The sequence below is a fragment of the Lampetra planeri genome, chromosome 2 (genome assembly GCF_965212315.1).
Source record: "Lampetra planeri chromosome 2, kcLamPlan1.2.h2, whole genome shotgun sequence".
Lineage (NCBI taxonomy): Eukaryota > Metazoa > Chordata > Hyperoartia > Petromyzontiformes > Petromyzontidae > Lampetra > Lampetra planeri.
Window position 1 is genome coordinate 10289088 of NC_136108.1, and position 23640 is coordinate 10312727.

The following is a 23640-nucleotide window of genomic DNA, read 5'->3' on the forward strand; positions in this document are numbered from 1 at the left end:
AGTAAAAAAGAAACTGGGGTCTGACGGTGTAACAAATTAGTCTCGGGTCTGGCCACTGCATAAACATATGTTGGCACTCAACATTTGATTTAATTGTCAATAATTAAATTTGGACTGCAAGGAAACACATTACATCTGTAGGCGGGTCGGTAGGGAAAACGCAGCTTACAAGTGTGGATAAGAGGTCACCCGAGAATTGGATTTCATCTCTGCGATATCGCCCGGAACAAGAGCACGGGGCCGTTGTAACTTCTGAAAGAAGGTTCCGAATGGCTTCATCGCATGACAATAGTACAAATTGCAAAAAAAAGGGGGAGGGGAGGGAAAAGTGAAGTTCAAAGAGATTCATGGTCTTGGGTACAAGTTTATTCAATATTGTGTTGTTTTTAAAGTTTCATCTTTGGTTTGCTCCATGAGGCTGAACATAGGATATCAAAGCATACATCATAGGTGTTTTAATTACTTTGTTTCATTTAAACTACGAGCATCAACATCAGTATCGCCAAGCACATACAGGACTTGCACAATGTTGGTATTCCAGTGAACATTTAAATGGAATGTGACAAGACTGCATTAGTAACAATACACATTATCACATGCATTGAAAAATATTAACCTAACACCATCTCCTAAGACTCGAGGCAATACCATCCTGCACACGAGAATGTGGGTGTAACATTTGAAAGGTCATTCAAGATTGAAAATATGCCCGATTTTCCAAAGATTGGCAAAAGAGGCATTTTCACCATTTATATTAAAATTGGCCAGGTACTTGCAAGTAGCCAAGACAACCCCTCTTAGAAAGTGGGTCTTGGACTCAGGACCGAGTTTACAGCAACATGCAATGCTTTCTGAAGAGATGCCGCGACTCTAAGGTAATACCGATCGCCTTTACACTCACATCTGCTGCTGTCACTTCTCAATTTTTCGGGCCTTAGCCGAGCTTACATTTACAAGCAAATTTCTCTCTCCTACTCACTCTCTCCTACTCGCTAACATTCGCTTCCCCGCCAATATCTAAACCTTTATAAACAGCCTGCCTCAGCAGATTTTCATCTGAAGACGATTGCTTGTGTGACGATCGAAACGTCGTGATTTTGGTTTTTGTAATTTTTTTCTATCTACGTGGCTTTATCGAAAGACCCAAAGAATATTAAAGAAATATCGTTAAAATAAAAAATTCAAAAAAACTTTACAGAATTGAAGGCGCCCAAGAAAAACGATTAAGTCTCACTTGCCTGGATTGTGTACGCCTAGTCTAAGAAAAAAAACCAGGTTAAATAATTTAGAGACAAAAACTAGCATAATTTTTAAAGGACACGTACTCAAATATCATGCGTTTTTTTACTTGCCTGTGGCATGCAAGCAACTTGGCCGAGTGTTGTAGACAGGAGTGGTGGTGCACATTATGGAACCCGTCTAAAAAAATGGTACGGATCCCATCATTAAACTATTGCAGACTTAAATCATTAACTTCCTTAATTCCACTCCAATAATCTACACTATTACAAGACCCCCCCCCACCAAGCGAAGAACTGCCCCCCCCCCCCCATACTAATTTACTACAACGACATGTCTTTTTCGGCCTACACAATAGGCCCAAATAAGACAAAGCCATAAAAACAGGCAAAGTACACACATTTCCAATATCATGAATGTTATTGCACAAAAGGCTGTGCAAAGCAGAACACCAACGTCTGCACGCCCCGAGGCGAAAGCATAAAGTAAAGCTGACGGATACTTTAGGACAATCTGACTAAGGGGGGGGGGGGGTAGTCCACTACCAAACGCCGATGAGAAGTTGTCAGGTCTTCTCATTACAGCGATCGCGATGGACAGCACACATCACCACTACAGCCGCCAGGCACGAGCACCAAATGCTTCAGGACCGTCTCAATCGCTACACCACACACACAAAGCCACCAAAACAGCACATTGCCAACAGATTCGCGTATCTTTCAAACCTGGTTTAAAAAAAAGTCAGGTTGGACATCAAATTGAATTAATTTCAACCGTGTAACCTAAAGACGGTATAGAGATATATAACAGGTGGCTTGTCAAGGAAAAAGCACTCCTTTAGGGTTTGAAAAATCGATATTGCGTAGTTCAACTTTAGACATTGTGTTTTGGATGCGTTATATGATCGTAAAGCGATGTGTTAAACAAGTCTGCCGAAGTCGGACAAGGGTGACGCCAATTACGCAGCCGTCTTTAGGCTGTACAGAGCAGTTACACTAAACTACGATCTGAAAAATAAAAGGGTGCTCCTGATAGTGCGCTAAATGGCTACTCGTGGGAAATTAAGGCCTGGCAATCCACAGCAAAATTATCCGCTGAACCAAAAAACATCGACCTACATACACCCACAATTCCACCACAGCAACAAACACGTAGGCACTGGGGGGGGGGGGGGGGCTTAATGCCGAAAGACTTCTGGAGGCTGCTTGTGCCACGAGTGCAAAGTCAACGACGAAGACCGGCAGCCAGCGACAGTTCTACAACACGAGACCGGGCTCAACCCACATGCACTACACAACCAACGCACGCAAGGCTAATTTTTTGCACAAAGCCAACTGCAGCTGTTTTATTATTGAGAGGGCGCGGTCTGTAACAAGCGACGCAGTTTCCAATAACGTGCTCGTGACCGAAAACTCATCTCGCTCTGCTTTCCTGCAACTTGCTAGACCCCAGGGGTTGGTGGTCGAGGGTTGAGCAGTTACCCCCCCTCCCACCCCACCACCAGTTGTGTCGAGTGGAGGAGCATACGCGTGGATCTTGTTGGGCTCTTCTTGGAAGCAAGTAAACCGGGGAAAAAGTTGCAGGCCGTCAACTTGCTGCCTTGTCAACACCTGGGAACGACAATTTGTGCAGCGGTCACTTGGCAGGCAATGCAATTGTGCCATTGAGGTTATGCACCTGTAGGATTCTTTGGGTTCAATGTTATTGTCAGAGGCTTAGGGGCTCAACCACGTTTGAGCCTTGTCTAGGTTTCAGCATTAGTGTATAAACTCAAATTCAGTACAACTGTCCTGCCTAAGAAGACTTGGCAAGTTGTACTACCGTCTGCACTCGATTTGTCTTGCATTATACATTTGAAACTAGAGCAGAATCGCTTTGCTTTTAATTTAAAAAAAATTCGGACCAAGAAAACTCAATGCTTTTGCCCCGGTCAGCATTCACTTGGGGGAGGAGGGAGGGAAGGCAAGTGACATGCAGCAAGAGGTCAACTCCAGTTGAATCTTTGTCTCAAGGTCAGCACGCTGACAAAACGCGCTGCTTTGAATTCAAATACCCTTCAATTTGGCGTCTTCTAGTCTAACACCGTTTGAGACTAGGCTCAAAAGAAAGCTGTCTCTGGTGTGAACCAATCAGTTCCAAAGACAATGTATATATTAGCAGTGTTTTTTTGTTAGCATTCTGACCACAAGTATTGTGGTTAATGCAGACATGATTCCTCGTGAAAGGTTTCAGTTTGGTGTTTTAACATGTTAACACAACTGTTTTTTGTTGCCAGAAAAAAAAGGGGAAAACCTATTCTCATATTTTGATACTGACAAAAGGAGGTCCCATGCTCCTGCTAGATAGATCACGTTCACCTCCCACAACCACAGGAAGAACATTGGATGTAAACGTAAAAACCCACCACAAATGCGCACATTAGACTGGAGTTTTTTCTACCATTTTGGGTCTCGTAAGACAGCCCCCCTCCCCACGATCACGCCCCCGGATTCTATTTGTACAAAAATTTAGGACTCCAATGCGGTCTACAAATACAAGCTGCGGACGAAAGCACCGAACGAGAAAAACTCAGCGATCGGTCGATATGGCCGATCCATCCCGTAAAAAAAAAAAAAATCGGCAATGGACCAGCACATAAATCGCATTGCGCAAACGATTGGAGCAAGCCTTGCGGTTAAATCAGGCAAGCCGGATAGAACGGGCCGGAGGGGCGACACGAGCGATTTTAAGTCCCGGCCGGCACACGCACACCCAAGACATGGACACAAAACCACACGCAAAAAAAACTTACCAGAAAACGCATTAGAAGTAACGTTATGTCGCACGAGAAATTTGAGCGCCCATAATGCCCTGAGAACAGAAAGAATGTCCAGCAATACGCAAATTACATGCGCTAAATTAGCTTAGCACCAAGCGTGTTCAAATGGCCATTAAAACAAGGACGTAAAGGCTGGTCTGCGGAAAGAGTATTATAGCCTGTGGAGAAAAAAATTGTTCAATGGAACAATGTAACAAAAATTGGTAAATTTTAAAGTCATTGTTGATCCACCGCTGGATGAGTTTCCACACCGGCAAATTTTTAAAATACCTGAAAAAAAAGTTGACACAAGTTCCCATGTTAGGTTAGAGCTCATTATCTGTGGCCCAGAATTGTCAAAGTTAAACGTTGAAGCACACTTTGGAAAAAAAAACGATGTTTGGTTCTTGCACAGAACAGTTTTAATATTTTTTTGTAGTTTGACGTCATTGCTACTCATTTTGCGATCACATTGTGTTTTTTAAAGAACGCGGGACTAAGTACGTCCCATTTTTTCGCAAATCCGTGGCTATTGTTAAAATCTGATTTTTTTTGATTGCACGGTGAAGAAATTTCAGACGTTCATTTTGCGTTTGGACATTGCAGTTTATTTCGATGTCACAGTTTAAATTTCATGGCGCTCCATCGCTCGATTTCATCATCAGGAGACAAGTTTCTATTACAGTAAATGTCCCCCCCCCCCCCCCCTCGGTTTCCGTTTGAAGCCATCAGAGCATTCGTGAATTTCAGGTCGTGTCAAAAAAACTTCGAACATTGCTACCCCTTTCCAGACAATACAAAAAATCCACCCTGCGTATCAACAGCCGTGTTAAAAAGTACAAACGGCGTTTACTGTTCACAGGACTCGGGACCACACATGGTTACCAACCGCGTGGATTTTAAGCAAACGCACACACACACACACATCTCGTTCCATTGGTGTTCAATTTTACAAAGAACACCAACAGCTTCCAAAACGCCTATTCCAACCGCTTACACACTTAACTCTATGAATTTCCTTACATTCAACGGCTATTTTTTCTCCCCCCATTGAAAAGCGTGACTTCATGGATTATTCAACGAGAGAATAAAGGGTTCGCCATGTACAATATTTACTTCCAACATGAAATAGATTCCAGTGAAAAATCCAAAGCGCAATAACCTTTTCGAATCGCATACTCGTGCCTTCAATCGGGACGTCGTCTTCGTAGAGCTGGGGAAATCAGTTACATATAGTTTGATGTTAGCAATCAATTAAACGACTTCAGGGCAAGGCAGGGTGTATGGTTGCGCTGCCACAGGGAACGGATCAGAGGGACAAGCGGATCGCACATTAAACGAGTTTCACAGAACAATTAAAACCCACTCATCGCACACGCCAAATCACACAAAAACGTCACAGTTCTTAAGATACACGGCGCGGACCGAAACAACAACGCGCATAACGCGTACAAAAATCCTGGGCCACGCTCGCTACCACCGATATATACAGAGGCGGCACTCACGTGAACCGGCGCACCTGCGCCAGATTGACGATTAATCAGATAAAGTCCGCTCCATTGTGGAGCCTTAGTTGAGTGTTACGCATTAGAGTGGTTTGTATGATATCTCTGCTTTAATTGAGACGATTACATTTAAGAGCGAGCGCTCAGTGTGAATGTAAACACGTATTCCCACGTTACGTTAACAGCGTTTGATTGCTTAGTGCGGCACGTGGGACGTGTGTAACAATTACAGAGGGAATGCAGCGTGGAACGAGTTAATTTGTATTTGAATGGGAAGTAAATTGATGAACGGGGAAAGACGGAGCGTGGTGGGTCGCGGGTACTCGAGGTTTGGGATAACCTGACTCGTAACGTGTCCCTATCATAAACAGGTGAATTGTCTGCAGGGTTCGTCGAGTGTACAGCGATAATGGGCCCCTCGTGTTATGCGGAATATTAACCGGCTTGCATGGATGGCAACGTGGACTCTATAACCAGGTGAGAGCCCATTCGAGACAAAACGTCTGCGTTGCAAGGCAGAACTGCAGCGTTAACAAATAGATTCAGACACAAAGTATAATTTCAGAAAACAACAAAACCCCAGCAAGACGATTAAGTGCGTACGTGAAGGACGTCTTCATTTTATCAGGAGCGGAGGGGGCTGGGTGCGGTCCTAAGCCGTATGCCTCACGACCTGCGGCAGCCTCCCCACGCCCCACGCCACCCCCATGGCACGAGCGCCCCCCTCCCACATCCCCCCTCCCCCATCCCCCCCTCCCCCATCCCCCCCCTCCCCCATCCCCCCCCCATCCTCCCCCCCTCCCCCTATCCCCCATCTCCCCCTATCCCCCATCTCCCCCTATCCCCCAGCCCCACCTCCCCCATTCCCCAATCCCTCCCATCCCCCCCCCCATCATCCCCCATCCTTCCACCCTCCCCCATCCTCCCCCCTCCCCCATCCTCCCCACCCACCCACGGCGGCTACAATCGAGCCGTGAACCCCCTGCAACAAGCTTCACCGCGGTGCCGTGTCCTCGCCGCCTCGGCGGATTGAACGTGGCTAGTTAAAGAAGGACCCGAAGACATATTCTTTGGTACTTTCTACGTGGCTTTGCCGAAAGACCCAAATAATATGAATTCCTGCAGTCACGAAAGCTTTAAGTCAATAATCATACTGAAGACAATAATATTGTAAAGGGGGATAGGGGGCAGCTATGGTGGAGGCGATGCGGGGGGGGGGGGGCAGGTGGTAGCTGCGAAATCAGCCGCCGTGCGTGGAATCGCCACCACTGACGACTGCTGCATTGCGTCACTGCAGCTCTCAGAAGCGCGGTCGAGAGGAAACAACGCGCAATTCAGGCGACGTAAAGGGCACTTGACCGATACTTCCTCGTCACCACTGCGGTGTCGTAGGGCACTCACGCGCGCGTGCCCTCCGTGTGTGTTAAGAGCGAGGCCTTCACGCATTGAGGGATCGCACTTTGTAAGGAAGGACGCAGAAACTTTATACCTCCGTGACGTCACTTTGCAAGAAATAAGAGCACGTGGGGCTGAAGTAGGATTTTTAATAGTCGAATACAAACGAGTAATCCTTCTCATCCAATAATTACACGTTGCCGATCTGATGAATAATGTGAACAGGTGACACATATTACACGTAAAAAAAAAACTCCATGAAAATCATCCATCCGATCCTGTGCGGTTTTATAGACTCATCCATCATGAGCCATGTTCAGTCCACTGCTGAATGCAAATCTCTCGCGATGCAACAACAATCCATGAGTGACGCCACCCTGGCTGATCTCACCGCTCCATCTGCTGTGTGAAGCTCTCCCATTCTCTGGAAATCGTGGCGCGAGATGGAAGGCGATTCGCTGCTGTAATCTGCATGTCGAGTATAGGCAGCGCAGCTGGGCAGTTGGAGGCAGTCGCCCTTCAACAACAACGGAGGGCAGAGGAGCGACGCTCACAACCACGAGTGGAGCATCGGGCGTCTAAAACGCAGCAGATTGGCACAGTGGAGAGCACAGGTCGTGAATCTGTCATTCATCTCAGTCAGCCCATGGCACTTGGGTTTGTCCCATAACCTCCTGCTAGCGGGGCTTCGACAATTCACGTGGCCTCAATGTGCACCTAGTCTGGCCTCAAGCGCCGTGGTGACGTCGCCACCACTTAGTGGCGAACGGCGGTTGCTGTGTATCACTGCGTTACAATTCCAATAACCTGCGTTCGATTCCAGGTCGTGGATAGACGCGATGGTCAGTGGTAATTGAGCTTGCTCTGGGCTTCTCACAGGTCGGCTCAGTCTTCAAATGAGCACCAGCATCGGGGAGTTTGTGCATTCACGTGTGATATACAGTACAACGCATATCGCAAATGTATTAGCCACATATAGTTACATAACGTCAGGTCTGCCTTTTAAAAAGATGCTCTCAGTCCCAATTCGATTTCAATTGGTTAAAGTAGGGTGCTCATCGTCGTCAGCTGTAGTCAATCCACGACTGGATGAAGAGAATAATTCTACTGACTTGAAGAGGATTTAAGAGTCCTTTATTGTGACTCAATGTGCAATACAATCATGGAAACCTCAACGAACGCTTAGCACGCGCGGATTGCTTTTAATAAACTATGTTAATCCAGTCCACATCCTTATGGAAATGCGTCTGTGCTCTCCCTTTGTGCGTCCTGAGGGCTAGAGACACGCTAGCGACGGTAAATCGCATTAATAAATTTAGAGCGAAGGGGCCCTGTGGATGCTGGTCCTGCGTGTCTTCTTTTAGGTTTTGCGAAAATCTATACCCATGGAGACTCATGCCAGAGAGACGCCACATTCATTTACGACCACTGCTAAATCCGCAGGCTTTTGCGACCAATTTCATCCATAATACAGGGTTTTTGGGGGGTTAGATCGCGTAAATATATAAATGTGTCGTTAAACCCGCAACCACCTGACACAGCCAATTAGTAAGGTTTGTCACGTAAACAGAACGTGGCCAATTCGTTACTAGTACATCACACCGGTGTGTTGGAGAGCAGAGCCACAACATTTACAATCTGAGTACGACGTTTCGCCAGTAATTACAACTAGCTTCATCAGGCGACGCCCAAGTAGTTGCGTTCAATCTCAGTGTCGCGACTTCGGCCGCTGGAATGCGCATCACGTCGGGAGTGATTCGAGCAACGGCCTCCGGAAGTTAACATCTCAGAAGTAGTTCTCATGTGGGCAGCTTCTCTAACGTGGGGTGACGCTACGCTGGGATTTTTTTCTGCCAGAATTCCAAATGGTATTGATGGGTTTTCGTGTCGTAGGATGACGTAAATTAGCACAAGTGTGTATGGGACACCTGGTCCGTGGGAGAGGTAACTACAACAACACACACGCACACTGTAAATTATACCATATTAGAAAGAAAAACGTTTTGATGGCTGGCGGGATGGAGGGATGGACGGACGCGTCCAAAGGAAGTGCGGACTACTCGCCAGAGTTATACAGAAACACTAAAGATAACGCATTATACTGGATTTGATTTATTAAAGCGGGATTTGGACATTCATAATGCTTAACCCAAACTTCAAAATAACATAATCAAGATTATACAGGTTTTCAAACCATGTTTCACAAACGCCATCATAATGTCGAAGGAATGAGTATACAATATAGCAGGTGGTCGAGATTAACGGAGTGGCAGCCTTGGAAGGGTCTCGGCCGAGAAGATGTCAATCAGTGGAGATGGAGCGGTGAATTCAGTTCTTGCGCGGGCACTAAATGGATCGTCGCATTGCAGGGACCGTTAGGGGAAGCCTTCACATAGCAGTAGATAGACCACGAATCGTGGTGATGATGATGATGAACGTGTGTGGATGTCGGAAAAGACGCGGGAGTACATTGAGCGGTTTTAATCGAGCCATGTAATTATTTCCACCCTTCCCACTCGTCCTTTTGTGCTGCATTGTCAGTGTTACGATTCGTTATTGAGTAACAATTCCTTAATATGCTACAATTATGCAAAGTGTTCATGTGTTATGTTTTTTGAATGTGTGTTACATACATTTAATGTCTTACGAACATGTCTGCTGGCAGTGAAAGTATACTTTGCACAACCTGTATATTTACGATTACGATCTCATAAAGGGACCGGGTGTTTATAGCCGGAATAAATTATTTGTTTTGGGGTTGCTCATGTACCCCCTGTCCTGAAGGAGTACCCTTGCCCGTAAAGTTAACCTGCTTAACACATCTTCTTTCCAGCCGTCGCGATGGAATGTGGTCAGTAAAATAATACAACCACACACACTGCTCTGTTTCACTGAGAAAAAAAACCACATCTAATAACTTGTTGATCCATCACCATTCCGTTCTATTTGGGGGAACGATATCTATCAGTATTTGAAGATGCCGTTACAATGTTGCTGTGTTTCACTGCATGGGCCCATGGTTTTCTTGGAAAGCCTCTTGTAAATAACATCAGGCGACCCAACAGCATCTGACTAACTTTGCTGATGAGACTTGGAACGTTGAAACCTGGCTCATCAACGTTTGTTTACGAGGCCCATCTTTGTTCGTGACTCGGCATCAAATGGGAGAATATGGAAAGCATTGCTCCACACTTAACCAACATGTCGTTTCATTTTCACGTGACGCAACATCAGTCTGCTCACAAATGTCGTATGCACTTTCTATTGTTGAATTAACATCTGCCAATTGTAACTCGGCGACCTCTAATGACGACGGCGCTCACGTGTTCCCACGAACCAATTCTGATACTTTCTGTGGACGATGAGAAACTCACCAGAGAGGAAAGTGCACATAGGCTCGACGCAAATACGAGCATTAACGCGGGCACGAGGTGTCAGAGGTGCGATTGGGCCCATAAACTTGTTCCTCTCGGCATGTCTTGCATGCCGCGTGTATGTTTGTTGAACTTCTTTCGCGCCGTACATAGCCAACCGTGCTAATCGGACGTGTGGGGGAAGGACAATAAACTAAACACAAAGTGCAGTGACATCACCATACCGTTTGTATAATTATAGTGCACAACAACAACAGCTTTTTTAGACCACCCAACAATCACTTGATGGTTTCTTCGGATGAATCGAGATCGGAGGGCGGCGAGTCACAGATATTCAGTATGCCGATGACATCATTTTGCAAGCTGGTCCGAGGTGGCGTTGCAGGAGTTGCCAGATCGCTTAGATCGGATCAGTCGCAAGTTTAACCTCCTCATCAATGTGGACAAGACCAAAGTGATGGTCAGTGATGTAGGAACCTGCAATATCTGGATACATGGCATCCAGCTGGAGCAATTGGACAACTTTCCATATCTTGGATCGGTCATCACTGAAGATGCAAAGTGTTCAAAAATAAATTTGAGCTAAACTGAGTAGAGGTCAGGCGATTGGGTCATCCCTGAAGAAAATGTTGACGAGTGACAGCATCCCCATGGAAATGAAGATCAGACTTCTGCATGCCATTGTGGTGGCCAGTTGCTGTGTTTGGTTGTGAAAGTTGGACAATCAGGAAGAACGACGAGGCACGAATACACGTCTTTTAAATTGACTCGGGCGGATCTTACTGCGTGTATCGTGGAGTGAAAAGAAAACAAATGAATTGGTTCTGGAGAAAGCTGATGTTGAAAGAAAACTTAGAGGCGATGAGAAAAAATGGAACTTGTTTTGGAAAAGCAGATTATGCGAGGCACAATACCCGGTTCACGCGCGCGAGTAAGACCAACGGTGGCATGGATGGATAACATCAAAGCATGGGCGAGGCTCACGCTGGAACAGACAATGAGGATTGCAGAAGACAGAAGTCCGTGGCGAAGGATTGCCCACGGTGCGGCCAGCCCTCGGATCGAGGATGGCCGAAGACAAGAAAAATTTGAATTGTGACTTTTTAATTACAATTATTCTGGGAGCACACACTTTGTTTTGCGTGTCATAATGGTACATGAATATGTTTTTAAATGCCCGTCTGCGTGCACCAGTAATCTTAAAGTGTTCTCACGCAAGACTTCCCCAGCCAAACCAGTTCCACGGTGACCTCTCCTCGTTCCACGCGAACTCCGGCGTCGACGCCGAGGACAGAAAAATACCCGGCCCGGCCCTGCCCGGCCTCGCACGGAAGGAGTCGAGATGCAGCCCCCCCCCCTGCACTACAATGAGACATTATTCCGTGCAGCCGCTCACAAAGGGGTTCAACACCCAACCCCACTATCTCCCCTCCCTCCCTCTCCACCCCGCTCTCCATCGCGACCAACAACCAACCAATCAGCATCCTACCCCCCCCCCTCCACATCTTCACTCTCCCGCCACACAAAACTTCGAAGTTTTTTTTTAACTGCGACCCTTAAGTGAGCTCCAACTTGATTTGGCAGATTAAGAGGATAAATCGTTTCCCTGAGCTCCGTGAAGGCACTACGCGGGGAGCTCGTGCCTTCAAGAGCCGAGTGGGCACGGTGACATTGGGGGGTTGCGCAGCAGTTTGCGTTTGTGGAGGGCGATTGACGAAACAGCTCGGATTGTGTCGTGCGAGGTGCGCCAAACGCTGCAGCTCTCGATCCTGCAGTGGCCCTTTGCCTGTGCGCACTGCGCCCGGGATTGGCGGTGAACCCGTCTGCTGGAGGTGCGGGGCATGCGGGATGCGTGGGAATGGGGGCCGTGGGAACGAAGCCGCGAGCCCCAAAGTCAAGAGGTGAGCGTTCTTGCACACCAGCTCGCGTGCGTTCGACCCACCTACATACACGCACATACATTGCACAGACATACATACATTGCACACGCACATACATTCATGCGCAAACGTGTATGTGTGCACACATATTTATACGCGCACTTGCAATGCAAAAACAAATCGCCGTTCCGCTTTCCCGGCATGACAGCTGCAACGAGAGCCACGTTTCTGAAGTCCCCTCGCCTTTATCCACTGAGCAGTATAAATGGATACAACCCACAGTCTGTCGGCAAGCCGCGTATGGTGGGGTACAATGTGGGTTCTCGCACCTCTTCCAAGACGTCTGGCCAGCAGCGTGGAAGAGTAGGCAAAATACACCCTGAAAGGGCCTCTCCGGAGCTCCTTCGAGTAGAGACCCTTCCACCAGCAGTGGCGCAAGCAAGCAATTGCAGGGCTGCTCCTTTGCCTTTTCGGCGAGATAGCGAAGTCTCCGTTACCAATGAACGTGGAAGCCTTTCGAAGGCGATTCGTCATTGAACTGCCGTGCCTTACTGACCGCTGTGGCATCAACAGCAATGCTCTAACACAGACGCCTATGAACCGTTCGCAATCAGTGCACATTATTCGCTCTGGCAAAACGATCCCATATAAGGACATTGACAAAGGAGGTCATATGAAAGCGGAAACAGCGTGGAGAGGAACGTTCTTCCAAGGAAACTGAGAGACCTGGAGATGAGCGCGTGAATCGGGTAACAAACGCAAATCAGAGACACCGGATTGACTGTTCAAAAAAGTAAGCGGGCCTGGGCAGGATGAGTGGTGTAGCCAAAGTAGGACGCGCGCCCGGAAGGGCGACTCCCGCGGAGATGGAGCGAAGAGATCGACTCGCGTGCAAGCCGAAGATACACTGTGGTATCGCAGAACCGCGAGAGATGGCGACGTCTCGGCGAGGTCTTCATCTAGCAGTGGATAGACCACGGCTCATGACGTTAACGATGATGGACGTGAGTGGATGTTGAATCGGACAATTGCACCGCGAGAGAGAACGTAATTTATGACTTATTGTATCCAGGAAAGCTGCACTTGGGACTCGTTTCCAGGAGGGTCCTGCGTTGTGTGTGTATGTTTTAGGATGATTTCAGGCCATTCACGAGTGTTTATTTATACAAGTGGGAGGAAACCGGAGCACCCGGAGAAAACCCACGCGCTCAAGGGGGCAATACGACATCCCCGTACAGATGGAAACAGATGACGATTTGTTCACTTGCTCTACTGCCTTCTCCTGGCGAGCCAGGGCACGGGCACACCGACGCACACGTGATGACAGCTTCGCAACATGTGTGTGATTCACCAACCCTCGGCTCCACAGTGCTCAATTACATGCCGCACGTAGCCACCACCGCCGCACAGCAAGTGCATTTATTGACGTGCGAAGGCACAGACCGGAGCACTGCTTATCCACGATGCTCCCACGGCAACGCATCATGAGTGCGAGTACGAAAGGGAGGATCGAGTCTGGGGTGCGAAAGCAGCAGAGCCGTGCGGACCACCGGCCTGCCGGGACACAGTCCGCCCCGCCGCGCCGCACAATAAACAGCCGTGATCACCGGCCCGGGTTTAATTTGTCCAATAATTGATGATGGATTGACCGAGCAATGTCAAGGAATTCGCCTCCCATAGACTGACTGCAACCCCCCCCCAACCACTGCCACACACCCAACCAAAGCCGTCTGTATCCAAGGCTCACGCCCACTCACCAGCCCCACCACACACTCTCACCCCCTCCGCACTTGCTCGTTTAAAGTTGAATCTACATCTCTCCTTCGACGACATCTCCTTTCCTTCGTTTGATCCACGCCACGCTCTCGTGCATTCAACCTTCCTCTCTTGAGTCACACCACTTCTTTCTGAAACACACCACTCCCCACGCCAGCCATTATATCCATACCAGAACAACCTCTCCCCCACTACTCTACCCAAGCTACCCACCTCGCCACAACCTTTTATAAGTCAGCCCACCGCCCCGCCCCTCCTCGCCGAAGCGTGAGACGCGAGTGGGGCGTGAGAGAGAGGAGGGCAAGAGAAAGAGAGAGGGCCAGGGAGAGGGCGAGAGACGTCCAGTTGCGAGCGGGTCACGGCCCCTTGGGAAAGTGAACGCGACACAGCCGGAAATTAATGAAGCCCTTCGTGTTGCTACCAGGGTTACCACCTGTCCTGGTTTTACCAGGTATCTGTCCTGGGGAAATCGGGTATATGTCGTGGGACATATGTAAGTTTTCCCAGGACTTTAAAAAGGGCAGGTTTTTTGTCAGTTGAGTAATAACACACCACTCAAGACGATGCACGTACATGTAGTTTTCCCTCTCTTAGTGTATTGCGGGATGGTCTTCCGTTTTTCTTTTGTGCGCCAGAGGTGGCAATCACTGGCCATTAACAGGCGGGTGTTACATAATCTTTAACCTTTTTCGTTGCCATTAAATAAAACACGGAAGCAATGGACTGCATGGGCAGCAGTGCACAAGCCCGTGTAAATCCCCACGCTGGCAATTTACACTGGCTATAGCAGAACACAAATAATGATTAAAAGGTAACGTTTGAGACAATTGCTCTTCAGAATAGAGAGAAAGGGCAGAGAGTTTGTGTGACTTGTAGTGGTGCGGTAGGATACTGCTACCACTTGTAGATCCAACTCACCCTTGCCAACTGAACTTGGTGTCTCGGTGGGTTTGGCTGGAAACGCTATCATTGTGGTCGGACGATCACGTAAGTGCATTGAAACGAATGTAAGGATTCATGTAAGCCGAATGTGAGGAACATTTGATGGGATAAATATCGGCATTAATCTAGATGGAGGACGGATAAACCTTCTCAGATTTACAAAATGATTAATATAGAAAGAAGACTGCAAAATAAAAGTGACGCTCAGCCAGTTCGCTAGTCTAGAATAAATAACTGTTGGTGGGTCACGACTAAAAAGCAAAGCAGGATATATGTATGATGAAAACAATAAGACTAGCATATTATTATATGTTTAATCATTTGTATATTGGCAAAAAGGTCACACAGCTATAACTGCTCAACCTGAGCTATTCAAACGTTGATACTTGCATCGCTTTTGTACTGTTCGCCTTTTGGCGTTTTCTGGTCAACAAAACTGGTGAGACAAGGCCACAAATAAGTCTATCTCTGGTGTAGGCTAATCAGATTCAAAGACAATGCATACATTGCCAGAAAGGTTAAAGTGTTTTCTTGTTTTTTTTATCAGAAGAAAAAAATGTTCAGTTCGTGCACATTACTCGCAGTGGCGATATATTATCTCCATCGCCTGCTATGCAGGAGGTCGTGGCTTACATCTCGACCCTGACTCCTGTGTATTTGGAGTTCGCGCGTTCTTTCCCAGTGGTCGCACGGATGCTTCTCCAGGTCCTTGGGGTTTGCCCTCCATATTTATGCATTCAAATTATATGGCTACTATAAATTCCCAAATTCAAGCCACGTCCATGAGCTGTCGTGTGTGGCCAAATCGCCTCTGCAAAAATAGATAATTCTGTAGCTCCGTGGGTTTTACCTGGTGAATAAAATGGGTTAGTGTATTAAATATGGAGAATAAACATTGACACTGACAAAGGAAATGGAAAAACAGCTGAAAAGTGCAAAAAAGAAGCGCGGAGAGATGCTTGCTGGGATTTGCACTGAGAGATGCTTGCTGGGATTTGCACTGAGAGACGGAAAATGAACACATTGATCAAGGAACAAAGGCAAATTTTAGGACATCGTATTGGCTGGTGAAAAAAAGTGAGTGGGCTTGTGAAGGACACGTCGCTTGAAAGAATGATAGCCGATGGACGAGACAGGTGATAGAATGGCAACCAAAAGAGAACACTGGCTCGAGAAGACAACCACCACGGAGATGGAGCGATGAGATCGGTGAATATCACTGAGCGAGAAGGGCTGTGTCATCGCCAGACCGCGAGTAATGGCAATGGCGTGAAGAGGTCTTCAATCCAGCCGTGGATAGACCATGGCTGCTGATGATGTTGATTCGACCATGCATGCGTCTCTCCCTAAAACAAACGGTGGAAATGTCACGTTTCTATGACGGGAGCCAGTCTCTCCAAAAGACCACATAACTGCTGGCTTCTCACAGAGTAGGGTGGTTATTTATTTATTTTATCAACCCCGACTCGAGGACGGGTTGGGTCGACCTAAATCTACGCGAAATCATACGGAGTTGTCAGAATTTCACACGTGTCTTCTTCGGAGGACGCATTCCAAATGGAAAGTGACAAAAAATAAACAATTGAGAATTCGGCTCCGCGTGTGCTGCTCAACTATGCGTGATGGAACGCGCGCTTGGGTCTTGCATTCAGACTGCGGCTGGAGGGTAAGGGCGGGGGAGGGATAACAGTGGGGGTGAGGAGGAGGAGAGGGGGGTTAGAGAGTGAGTGGGTTGGGTGGGTTCAGATTGTGGGGGAAGGGGGGAGTGTGGGGGGGGGCGAGCATCATTTAGCGAGAATAATTAGCAATCGGTATCATGCAGGTGCGCGTGTCGCTATGGGCTGAGTTGCCCGCGGCATCGTAATGCCAGCGAGTAATATAGTCAGGTGACACTGCTGAGGTCTGGTACACACGAAAGTGGGTGCGGTGAGAGTGCGTCCGTGAGTAATCGAGTGCGCACACGTGCAGTCCGCACGAGTGTGTGGGATTCTATTACGTATGTTTTTCTGAATTCTGCACATTTTACAATGTTTTTTTCTCCCCTTCCTATTACACGGTACAATGGGGTGGAGCGGTGGCGCAGTGGTTAGCGTACTGCGCTGTGAAACTCGGCGTTCGATTTCCGACGACGGATGACAGGAGTGGCGAGTAATATCTGAACCGGTCCTTGGCACACCTTTCACCAAGTACGGTTAAAAACAATCTCCATTATGAGATCTCTTTTACCAGTGGCAAAATATAGCAGTAGGTTTTTACCCTTTTAAACTGGTACATATAAAGGTGTCAGTTTTGTACCAGTTTAAAAGGGTAAAAACCTACTACCAACAATCTACATGATAAACGTGGCGTGGAGAGGTATTCATTAATTGGTGGATTGACAATGGCTGGAATAACAGTAATACTGACCACAATATGCGCGTGTGTTGGCTCGTGGTGGGGAGCAGTGGTGTGCTACGAACCTGGTGATCCGAGTTCGATTCCCGCTCACGGCCAACACCGGTGACGATTATTTGAACCGGTCCTGGGCATCCCCTAGTGCTTTGTGGAAGAAAAAAAAACATTGCCACCAGGAAGACAAAGGCGGCCGGGCGTGGTGTTGGCCAACCACCCCCTCGTGTGCCGTGCCGGCCTTTATAGGTGCTTGCTAACAGCACTTTCCCCAATAGTCTGTTAAGGCTATATGGGGGATCTTTGTCTTTTTTACATATGAAATTGGAATGGCTGGAGAAAATTCACGCGTACCGGGGGCTAAAGCTCGAAGCTGCACACGGGTACATCAATAATACACTTTTGTTTTGACATCTCCTGGCCACCTCGCAGTCCCAAGAGTAATCAATCTCCCAACTAAATGCGAGGCAGGCTGAAAACCTGCTGAACTTCCCAGATCTGACAAGGTCGGGCGCAGTCAGTGCGGTTTGGTCGTAGGCGTGACGCATGCGTATTGAAGTCAAATGAAGAGGGATTTGTTTCGGCGGGGAGGAGGTGAGAGGCAGAATGCAGAGCAGGGAGGCAGACGAGAGAGCACGCTAAAGTGAAGGTGGAAATGATGACAATTCAAAGAGACAAACAGTAAAGATAAGGCTTTGCACTTATTGTGGGCTTAGATGTCTCAACAACTTTAAAGCGCCAACCATTTCGATTCCTTGCTGCAGCGTATCCAATGGGATCCACACGAATCTCAAAACTCATTTTTTTAGGAGAGTCTTGCATTAAAATAAATTGCGAATTCATTTTTCAAATTTGTGTTGCGATGTGTGTGGGTGGGAAATCGCAGTGACCCGAGAATTCCCCACCACTCATGTGACCGTCCGAAACGGACGGGTTTCACGAAGCCACGTGCGGTCACTACCATATCCTGGTCACCTCGCAAGTTACAGAGATCTCGGCGTGATCCACCAACCCTTGGCTCCAAAGCGCTGGATCACTGCCGAGCCCCGCTCCCGTCAGTGACGTCTGCTTTCCACGCGGTCGTGACGCCCGGTGGAGGGCGGTGACGTCGTGAATAGCGCACTGCGCGACGAACCCGGCGACTCCTCGAGTTCGATTCCTGAACAGGGCCAACATCGGTGGCGTATATGGGAGTTGGCTCGAGGTCTCCCACAGGTCAACTTAGCCTCGAATGAGTACCTGGTGTGGTGCCGAAACATCAGACCGCCGCTGGTGGCCACACCACCCCCTCGTGCGCCATTCCAGCCTGAATGTGGTGCTTGCTAACAACACTCGACCCAACAGTCCATTACGTCTCCATACGGGGAGGGCTGGCTATCTTTGTGGTCTCGCTAATGTGCCCTTAATGGAAGTGCGAATTCACACCTCACGTTGACTTTGTTGAATTGAAAACTGGGCTTCTTTCACAATGCTCGCGACACCACACTTGCACTGCACACACACGCAACGCGGATTTACCAACGTAATCGTGAGCGTCAGGCTGTTATTTCTAATGAAATATGTGATGAGGTGTCCCCCTCTCACACGGCGTACATTGGGCATGGTGGCGCACATTTAACCGAGATCCAGCGTATTCGGAGGCAGGAGTTCGTGGATCACGAAGAGATGTGTGTCAAACTCCCTATCCTGCTATGAAACGAGGTGACAGAGGAGAAGGCAGTGAAGCTGAATCCAACTCACTCCCCCAGAACCCCACTCAATCCCTCCCCCATAACCCCACTCACTTCCTCCCCAGAACCCCACTCACTCCCTCCCCAGAACCCCACTCACTCCCTCCCCCAGCACCCCACTCACTCCCTCCCCCAGCACCCCACTCACTCCCTCTTCCATAACCCCACTCACTCCCTCCCCCAGAACTCCACTCACTCCCTCCCCCAGCACCCCACTCACTCCCTCCCCAGAACTCCACTCACTCCCTCCCCCAGCACCCCACTCACTCCCTCTTCCATAACCCCACTCACTCCCTCCCCCAGAACCCCACTCACTCCCTCCCCCATAACCCCACTCACTCCCTCCCCAGAACCCCACTCACTCACTCCCTCCCCCAGCACCCCACTCACTCCCTCCCCCAGCACCCCACTCACTCCCTCCCCAGAACTCCACTCACTCCCTCCCCCAGCACCCCACTCACTCCCTCTTCCATAACCCCACTCACTCCCTCCCCCAGAACCCCACTCACTCCCTCCCCCAGCACCCCACTCACTCCCTCCCCAGAACCCCACTCACTCCCTCCCCCAGAACCCCACTCACTCCCTCCCCCAGAACCCTCACGCACTCCCTGCCCCAAGTCTACCACTTACTCCACCCCCTGATGGGAGACGTTATGGGATGAGGGACAAAAGAGCAGTGAGCGTTAAGATTCAGGCCGCTCTCTGGGACAGAGGCAGCTCGTTCGCTGCGTGAATGCCAATGAAGTTGGGACAGCACAGTTTGCACCCCCTCCTCCACCTCCCGCGATCCACCTCCCGCACCCGCCGCCTCCACCCCCAAGCCCCTGAGCGGCCCCACCTCTCTCCCTGCCTCTGCCACGAATGGGATCTCGCGCAGGCCTGCGGTGTCTGCGGAGTCCAGTGGCGCAATGTCTGCGTGCGATGGAGAAGCGACGGCGTGATTTGCAGTTAGTAGGACAAGCGCAACGGCGCTTCGATTTATGAACTCAACCAGATGGCGTTGCATCGCATAAATATCGATTATTTTCACATGCTGGTTGTAATTGTACGGCTTTGTTGTTTATCCACTGCTGGATGCGGGCTCCTCATGGCAGGGCATGCTGGTCGTAGGGGTTATTCGACCATACATCACCACGGGTTGGTGAAGACGGGCAGTATAGACGTTGGGATCTAGGAGTACTGAACCATCACGCTGGGTGATGGTGCATTCTGGGGCTATTCACCAAGACTCTGGAGAATGTCGTGAGAAATCCAGGCCATGCCTATGCATGTAATGTGTGGGCTGCTCTTTTGAAATGTCCCCTGCGAACCACTGATATTTAACTTCAACCCGGGCCAAACAGATGGGCGAGCAATAAAACATCAAGTTAATCAACCTCCTGAATTAAGTCCGAGGGCTGCTGGCCTTGGGCCTCACAGTGGGGAGATGTTCACGACCTCGCCTGCTATAGAGGAGGCCCTGGGTTCGATCCCTGACCCTGACTCCTGTATATTTGGAGTTTGCATGCTTCTCTCCCCGTGGTCGCATGCATTTTGTATCTATGTCCTGCGGGTTTCCCTTCGACATTTAGAAGCACGCTTTATACATTTCCACATTCGTTGAGCTATCACTTGTGGCCAGGTCGCTTCTGAAAAAAGCGATATATAGCTCATTGGGCCCTACCTGGTATAAAAAAAATAGTAAATAAATAGTGACGTGCCGTGTAGATTTATAACAATTTAGGGGGAGGGGTTATGAGGGTAGATGGTGGCCTTTCCGTCACTGCAATGTACATGTACTGCCCGTTCGTCAATCCACTGCTGGATGAGGGCCTCCCCACGCCTCACGGCTCGTGAGGGTTGTTTGAGCACATTTCACTTTTCTCACGGCATTTTGTTGTGAGTGCATAATTTCATCAGCATTTTTTTCAACACAAACAAACACTGGACTGATTTTGACACACACTGTCTCATCAGCAGAGTCGGGCTGATTAGTTATGTTTGAATCTCTGCTGAGCGTCTGATGGGATCGGGCTCATCCGAGGCGATTTGGTCACACTTAGGCTGTGGGGATGATAACATCAAATGCCCGCCCGCCTATCCAGACCAAAAAACACCCCCGACAATGTGGAGACATTTTACGAGCACCCCTTGACTGCCGACACAATAGCGCGCCTGTCTTACGGCCCAGCGGCTGCTCTCGTGTGTGGAGGAATATAGACTCGCCGCGCTTTATGAACGTGAACTTAGCAAACAAATGTCAATCCGTCGCCGCTCCTGCGAGCAGACAGAGTGGTAATGCGTCCTCTATTCAGCCAGGCGAAAGACCATTGAGATTTATTATCTTTTGGCTTGGGAAAACACGTGTGGAGTGATACGAGTCTACATTCAATGCAGTGGATTTACATGGGGCTGTAAATTATTACTGTTAATTTTACATTTTGAACGGAGCTGGCCCAAGTGGCGCTCCATCAGATCGTATTGACTCGCAAATGGGAAGATTGTGAGTTCAAACTCTCGTCGGGAGTCAAACTCAACTCAGCCCCATCATCTCTCCGTGGTCGATAAAAAAAAATCGTGCCACCTTTGGGGAAGTATAACGTGGATTCCTATGGCTAAAGCCTGGTTCCTGCCGTATGAGTGCGGAATGTCCACCACTGGATCAAGACCACCAACAAACATGACCATCCCCCAAGACTCGCTTAGAAATACGAGGCCACTTTGAATTTTAAATGTTTCTCATTACGGCACGCCCCCAGTTACATGTGTTTTGCTGTTACCAGGTTGCAATGGTGTAACCAGGTGCCCGTCGATTAATGAGAATGTATTACCCAATGGGTTAAACCTGTGCCAAAATAAAACCTTCAACCCAAACGCAACGAACGATGCGTGACTCTGAACATGTCGAGGGTGCGCGTCTTTCATGTGCCCACTGCGTAAATGTTCCCGCATTGTCGGGGGCCCGTTTTACGCATGAAAGGCGCTATAAATATGAGCACGATTATGATGTTCAGCCAACACCGCCCCGCGCGTGCATCGCATGCAACAACCAGGACCGCCGGAGGCGTTGCGCTCACAAGACACTCGCACTGCCGCAGACTGTGTTTTTAGCCAATGGATCAATTGATGGCCCCGACGCCATCCGAGGAGTAACTTCTCAAAAGATGACCTTGGTGCGATTCAGCGAGGCGCGCTGTGAGTGATCGCGTCTATTGTGAGCAACTGGGACCACGAGCAGAGTTTAATCGCCCGTTACGACCATATACCGCATCCAGCCTTGCAGACTGAGACCACGCATTAATCACCGATAGGAGGAGGGGGGAACGAGGAAGAGCACGGCGAGGAGCATTGTGGTGGTGGAGGAGGAGAATGTTTCCTGCATACTGGTCTAGATTCTGCCTGTGACAGCGGGGGGGTGGGGGGTAATGGAACGAATGAATTTAATTTCTTATGCAAATTTGAACTTCGCACTAAGCACCCGTGTAATCTGCGCACAATGTGCGCCCTGATGGGGGTCGTTTATTTTAAGCCACTTTACATGCGCGAAACGCTTCAATTGCGGATGTCCACGAGCGCCTGAATGGATGTAAATATCTGGCCGAGTGAAAACGGGAAAGGAGATAAAGCGGTAGAAAAGAGAACAACCAATCAACCACCTCAAATACACCTCGTGTGGTCGACTTGTGCGTGACCACGGACATGGTGAATGTGTCTCCATGAGACATCATGCCTCCACGTCGGGGAATTACGCGTGTGCGCGTTGGCGGGTGACTTTGACGACGCCTTGCATGGCGCGTGACTCTCGTCCACAGATACCAGGAGGCGCAGGGACGATGTGAGACCCCGTATCTCGGCCCCGCTGGCCTTCCTCTCCTCGCTCCCCGTGAGCGCCGAGGCCACCCCTCTCCAACCCACATCCCCGGGTAGTGGAGGGACCCCTCCGAGTTGCGGACCCTGCGCTCGCCCCCTGTCCACTCCCGAGCCCAGCAGCACAACTCGGGATGACTTCGACGGCGACGGCGCTTATGACGGAGACGGCGACGATGATGACTGCGATGACGATGACTGCGACGACGACGACGATGATGATGATGATGAAGAAGACAGCGGTGGGGGTCCCAGGTCGTTGTTGGGGGACCTCCTATCCTCCACCGAGCGCATCCCAGACGCGGTGTGGACGCGCGTGTTCGCCCTCCTGCGCGCGCGCGACCTGTGCGCGTGTGCGCGCGTCTGCAGCCGCTGGCACCGCCTGGCCTGGCAGCCGGCACTGTGGTGCCACGTGGCCCTGGACGGGACCGTGCCGAATGCGGACCAGGCCCTGGAGGCCATCGCTGCGAACCTACGGGGCGCGGACGGGGAGGGCTTTGCGCCCGCGGACTCCGCTCCGCTCCGCACCCGTGGCCGAGCCGTGGTCCCGGCGGCACCGCTGAGCGAAGCGGCGGTGGCGGCGCGCGGTGCGGGCAGGAGAGCGAGCTCCCACGACGCGTACGGAGCGGTCATCAGGGCCTGGCCCGACGAGACGCGGCGAGGGGGCCAAGGGGGGGAATTGTCCCCTAACTGGAGCTCGGCGACTTTGGGCGGCTTCTACCGAAACTCGGCGCACACCCTCACCATGCCTCGCAAGAGCACCGGCGT

The 23640-nt window shown here is 49.5% G+C and overlaps 1 long non-coding RNA gene across 3 annotated transcripts; it reads right to left on the bottom strand.

The window, feature by feature from the left end:
• Nucleotides 1-350: 350 nt before the first annotated feature.
• Nucleotides 351-6160, bottom strand: LOC144727611 (uncharacterized). Of its 3 annotated transcripts, XR_013587424.1 has the most exons (5): nucleotides 5542-6160; nucleotides 5199-5249; nucleotides 4031-4089; nucleotides 2767-2849; nucleotides 351-1419 (listed from the first exon to the last, which is right to left on the bottom strand). It is a non-coding gene; the product is annotated as an uncharacterized LOC144727611 (long non-coding RNA). The 3 variants fall into 3 exon arrangements; XR_013587423.1 differs by lacking the exon at nucleotides 5199-5249 and having other exon boundaries at nucleotides 5542-6149; XR_013587422.1 differs by lacking the exon at nucleotides 5542-6160 and having other exon boundaries at nucleotides 5199-5516.
• Between the last annotated feature and the right edge of the window lie 17480 nt (nucleotides 6161-23640).